This window comes from Panthera onca, chromosome A3 (genome assembly GCF_046562875.1).
Source record: "Panthera onca isolate mPanOnc1 chromosome A3, mPanOnc1 haplotype 2, whole genome shotgun sequence".
NCBI lineage: Eukaryota > Metazoa > Chordata > Mammalia > Carnivora > Felidae > Panthera > Panthera onca.
In genome coordinates, this window is record NC_138341.1 from 79959257 (window position 1) to 79965256 (window position 6000).

The 6000-nt window shown below is 46.4% G+C and overlaps 1 protein-coding gene across 6 annotated transcripts in view; it reads right to left on the bottom strand.

The window, feature by feature from the left end:
* REV1 (REV1 DNA directed polymerase) overlaps window positions 1-5658 on the bottom strand; it is a 93082-nt gene extending 87424 nt beyond the window's left edge. For 3 of the 6 annotated variants that reach the window (XM_078444390.2, XM_078444391.2, XM_078444388.2), the window contains exon 1: window positions 5399-5656. The gene's annotated coding sequence lies outside the window, so the exon portion shown is untranslated. Of the gene's footprint in view, window positions 1-5398 lie in introns of all 6 variants that reach the window. The other 3 variants (XM_060645404.3, XM_060645385.3, XM_060645394.3) reach the window with 3 other exon arrangements.
* Between the last annotated feature and the right edge of the window lie 342 nt (window positions 5659-6000).

Sequence of the window (6000 nt, forward strand, 5' to 3'; positions counted from 1 at the left end):
CCATAATCAGCAGAAACTGATCTTTAATTTTTATTAAGTATTTACTTGCTACCTGAAATTTTAGCCTTAAGCAAATTTAAAGGTACAATGTTTTCTTAAACCTGATGCCTCGCATCTATCAAGCAAAACTTTTTCAAACTATTTACATAGGTGACCTTCCATGATGGACATGCTTTGACTTATTTGTAGCTCTGTAATAAGATGAGAAAAAAAATAATTTTGCCTATCATCAACCTATTAAAACGTTTCTCACTTACAGAACATTTAGGCATTTAAGTGTAATAGTTAAATCGAAAACAAAAAACAAAACTTAGCCACAAACAATGAAACTACTTGTAGTTATAGGAACACCACACACAAATAACATGGTAAAATATGATGGCAAATTTCCAAGTAGAAACCATGAGGTTTTTTTGGTGTTGTTTTTAGTTTGAGAGAGAGAGTAAGCACAGGTGGGAACCTTAAGCAGGCTCTATGCCCAGCACAAAACCTGATGCAGCGCTTGATCCCGTGACCCTGGAATCATGACCTGAGCTGAATTAAAGAGTCAGGCACTCAACTGACTGAGCCACCCAGGCACCCCCAGAAGCCATATTTTTATGTGCCTCAGAGAAAAGTAGTTATGACCTTGAGTTATGGACTCAGGTAGTAGACTGAAATCCTGAAATCCTTTCATAACTGTGTGACTGGCCCAAGGAACATTATCTAAATCTGTTTCTTTATAACTGTGCTACCTCAGAGTGGTTGTGAATACTGAATGAAGCAATGCACTCAGCAAAGAGCCTGACACATAGTAAATGTTCAATAAGTTAGCAATTATTATTAAATTTTGGAACAAATGTTACACAGAGAAGCAGTATTTTGAATTTTTTTCCTAAGTTTAAGGCCCACTGATAGGATCCTATTTGTTAAAGTTCAGAGTAAGAAAGAAGTATGTTCCTACAAAGAAGCACCTAAATAAAGATACGTGGACTGAGTAAAAATAACTGGTATCAAGCAAGTGCAGTTACTACAGGCAGAATCTTAGTTTCTAAGAACTCAAGTTGCATTAGCTCAAATCATCTATTATTACAAAGTTACTAATTCTTTCCTCTCCATTTCTGTAAAATATTAAAGGAAAAACAAAATCCCACTATGAAAAGATGAACAGAAAGGGGAAAAAAAGATAAGAAGTAGAGTTGGGTCACTATAAGCTCTTGTCAAGAGCCAAACACAATGGGGGAGGGGAGGATCCGTAACAAAAAATAACAGAAATTGAATGCCAAAGATGATAAACACCCCTCTTTCCCAAATACTACAGGACTCATCCTTCAACTTGATCTTCCAGGATTTTCCGTCTTGGGCCTCCAGCAAGTCCTTTCATCACCACAGTCCCATCTCCAGCAGAACTTCAAAAGGAAATATGTAAAAGCTACTCTGGTGGGCAGCTGCTGAGATAATCTCTCCTAGCATCTTCCACAGATCACAGAATGAAAAAGCTGACTTACACATTACAACCAATACTGGTCACCATCCTCAGCAGTTTATTTTTTAATCCATTCTAGACATTCACAAGATGTATTTATTTTAAAAATAAGTTTACAGGGGCACTTTGGTTGGCTCAGTTACGCGTCCAACTCCTGGTTTCAGCTAAGGTCATGATCTCAGTTTCATGAGTTCGAGCCCCATATCAGGCTCTGTGGATTCTTCTTTCTCCCTCTCTCTTCCCTCTCTTACTCATGCTGTCTCTCTCAAATATATAAACTTAAAAAATAAAAAAAAATAAAAAGGAGTTCCATTAATACAACTTTGGTAGCCAAAAATACCAGCAAAAGTCATAAATATAAAATTAAATGATTGCACATTTGTCTCATGCAAAAACAAAATGCTAAGTGAATGTTCCAAGCTAACATCAAATACTGTTCCTATAAACTATAAAATAATCTTGTTCTAAGTACTTGACATATATTAACTCAATTATTACTCAGCATAATCCTATAAGGTATATACAGTCTCCATCTCACAGATGAACAAACTGAGGCATCAAAGGATATTAACTTGCCCAAGACTACAGAATCAGTAAATGATAGGAGACAACATTCTGTCCCAAGCTGTCTGACTCCAGAGCCATGTTTAAATTAAGTATACCATTCATTCAACAAGTTCTTTTGAGCACCTACTATGTGCCAGGCACATTTCTGAGCACTGGGAACAGAGCTGTGAGAACAGTAAGACAAGGTCCCTGCCCTCTAGTGGGGGAGAGGCATTGGAGCAAACTGATAAATAAGTCAACAGTGTGACTTTCACCAAATAAATGCTATGAATAAAAAGCAAAATGAAAGAATCAAAAAGTGGTAGAAAGATCGGGGCTGGCTTGTATTTTAGGGATCAGGGAAGGCCTCTCTGAGGTGATGACATTTGATGAGCAAACAGAAGATGTAAAGGCAAGATAACCACCAGAAGCAAGGCGTGGCCCAACTAAGAGAACACCAAGTTTAACACTGGTAAGGTAGTAACAGTTTGGTTAGTTCAAGAAATGACAAAAGGACCAGGGAACTGGGGCACGGTGATGAAGAGTCGAGTCGTGGCAGCTGACAAGTCATGTAATGCCCTAAGGGTAAACAGGAAGCTTTCTCAGAGGATTTTGAGCCCAAGGATGACAACAGGACTTATGTCTTTAAAAAGACCATGGATTCTTAGGCGGGGATCAGTCAGGAAGAAAAACAAAACAGGGATACCAGGGAGGGCACTGTTAAAACAGTCTAAGGAAGAAATGAACTCATAGTGGATTTAGTACTGTTTGTAAGTAGATGAGACACTAAAGGAAGAGCACACAACCCCAATCGTTCCCAAAAAGGACTGTTTAAAATACGAGGGGCACCTGAGTGGCTAAGTGGGTTAAGGTTCCGACTTCGGCTCAGGTCATGATCTCGCGTTGCGGTTCGTGGGTATGAGCCCTATGTTGGACTCTACACTGACAGCTCAGAGCCTGGAGTCTGCTTTGGATTCTCTCTCTCCCTCTCTTCTCTCTCTCTGTCTCGCTCTCACTCTCTCTGTCCCTCCTCCACTCACACTGTCTCTCTCTCTCAAAATAAACACCTACTTATAAAGAAATAAATAATAAATAAAATATGCTTCCTCCCTTCATCCTTCATTCCTAACAACTTAAAAGATTCCTTTTTAATATCCAAGTTAATGCTTCAGTTGATGCTATATATAAAAGAAAAAAAGGTTAATACATATTTCCTTCAATTAGAAGTACTGTTTAATGTAGTCTATTATGGATAATATGCCACATACACTTGTACATTCTTGAGAAGCAGAAAGAGATTTACTACTCTTTAGCTAAGGGTTGGTTCATTTATTCAGAGACAAGAAGTACCTATCCCCTCCTCTGATCAGTTCTCCTCTCATGCTTTGTTTCCAGCATTTCCTGGCTCATTCTAGATGGTGAATTGCAATAAAGAAGTATACCAAAGCAAGCAAGTATGTATGTATTTATTGAGCAGCACTGTATACCAGGTACTCACTAGATGCCTTACATTGAAAGACTCATTTAATCCTCAGCTACCTACAGTAAGAAATAACACGAGGAAATTCTATACGAGGGGAAAAAATCAGATAAGAGTAACTTAAACTGTCCAAAGTCACAGAGCTAATAAGCCAGAATTTACATCTACATCTAACTCTAAAGTTCTTATCTTTCCACCACAACAACTGCCAAAGAAAGGACTATCAGATGTATCATATGTAGTCTTCCCAATTTATTATTAATGACTAGCTTGTTGCTGGTGAGGACAGGGTTTCTCTCTCTCATGGAGAACTGAGTTTTAAAGTTGGGGTGGGGAAGATGGAGTCGTCCTACTTATTCAAATATTATTTTGAAAAATTATTTTCCACTTGAGGTATCATAAACATTAACCCTAAAAGAGTGATTCCTACATTTTGGGGGGAGGGGGAAATCTTAAATATGTATTGTTTACAATAAAATGTGAGTAAAATTCTGACAAAAGACGAGTTTGGTACACACTGAAAGAGAAAAAGAGAATATGGATAAAAAGATAATCACAACACATGTAGAATCTGAGTGGCAAATAAACAGCCTAAGAATTGAATGGAGATCTTCCTAGACCTGAAAAAAATTCCTGGAAAAGGAACTTTAGGTGAACCTCCCAGAGTCCACCACAGGAAACAGGGAGGGAACCACTTGCTAGCAGCACTTGCACCGTCTAAGACAAGGCTATGTGGGAAAGGAGAGATGGGAAGTCTGGAAAGCAGGTCGACCGTACCCCCACAGGATGGACTGCGGTGTACTGCTCCACAGCAAGAACCAAGGCTGTGGTGTGCCCAACCCTAACGAAGAAACGGCTAATTCCCCAAGACTAAAGTGCAGAGGCCACAGAGACCAGGCAGACACACGGAATGGAGAACTGTTACATAAAAGTCCTTAGAAGTTAGTTACAGGTCCTTTTATGGGATGTGGTAGTCCACATTATTTTCACCTAAATGATACCATTTCTACTCTATACGTGACCTAAGAAGGCATGAGAAACAGAAATAGTAAACTTAGACCATCCGCAAGTATTTTGTTTTAAACAAGGAGTGGTATATTAAGATTTCCTCACAGAGTGTTTAGGTAGGAAGAGCCGTTAAATATATAAGGAAAAGCCCTTTCGGTCCACACAGGGACTTAATCATTTTAACAGTGAGTGGAAGTGTGAAAAAGGGCACTTGTTAAGGACAGTTGGGGAAAGGTGCCCTGCGTATTAAGGAAACAGGGAACAAGGAAAACTAAGTGAATGAAAATTGTCTTCAGACAGTCCAACACCGATTTCGGGCCCCAATGCGGGGGAGGGGTGTCTGATATAGGGGTCACGGGAGGTGGGGGAGGGGATGGCCTGCGACGGGGAACACAAGCGTCCGGCCCCAGCAGACATCCTGCGATGCCTGAAGAGCCGACGACCAAACGCGCGCATGAATGAATGGCGCGGGGATGAATGGCCGGCCCAGGCGCCGACGCAGGAAGGAGTTTGCGGCGCGGTGTGAGCGGGGCCGGGGGTGGCGTCCGTCGGTGGGACGCAGGGAGAACCGAGAGAAGGGCCGCCGTGCGAGACTCTTTGGCGCGGCGCGTCTGTGGGGCGGCCGTTTGCGGGAGGCAGGGTCGGCGGCCGCCGGCCGGCCGCGCCATGGCGGAGGGGGAAGGGGAGGTCACGCGTTACATAACCCGGCAGCTGCCGCGCTTGGGGACGCCGCGGGCCGCCCAGGCCGCGACAGGACGGCCTGCGGTGCCCGGGCTGGCGCGCCCTCCCCGGCCCCGCCTCAGGCTGTCCGCGTTCGGGCGGGTCTGCGGCGCCTCCGGGCGACGCGTGTCCGGTCCCACCCCTCCCCCACCCCCGCCGCCGGCCCGGGGGTCGCTCACCTTCCGCGTTGCCCCGGACCACCATGCCCGGGCACCGCTGCCTGCTCGGCCTCGAGGGCTCCGGTGCCCCTACCGCCGCCGCACAGTACCCTTGCAGGGGGCCGGGGGAAAGGGTCGCGGGAAGGAGTCACACAGCCGCGCCACGGCCCACGCTCGCCCCACGCTCACGGCAACCGGCCCTGCGCGCGCTCCGCGGCTGCTCCCGCCCCTCCCCGACTCCCGCGGGCGCGCGCGCCGCAACTCCGCCCCGCCCCTCCCCCTCCACTGCTTGCGCGCTCCCTGGCTCCGCCCCCTCCGCTCTCCTCCTGCGCTGGCCTGCGGGGCGCGCTAGGCTGGCAAGCGACTGTCCCCGCCCCGGCTCGCATTCATCCCTGAGCGGCGCACGCGCCTGGCCCGCGCCCTGTCCCGGGCGACCCGGAACCGCGGGCGCAGCGCCTCGGAGCTCCGCGGTTGCCTGCCTGGCCACGCCCCGCCCTCCCGCCACCGCCCGCAGGGGGCAGCGCCTCTGCGGCACGTGACCGTCTTGCTAGCGGGGGCGGAGAGGCGTGCGGCGCGGGCCCGCCTTCCGCCGCGCGCAGCCTGCCCTACACCCCACGAGCTGC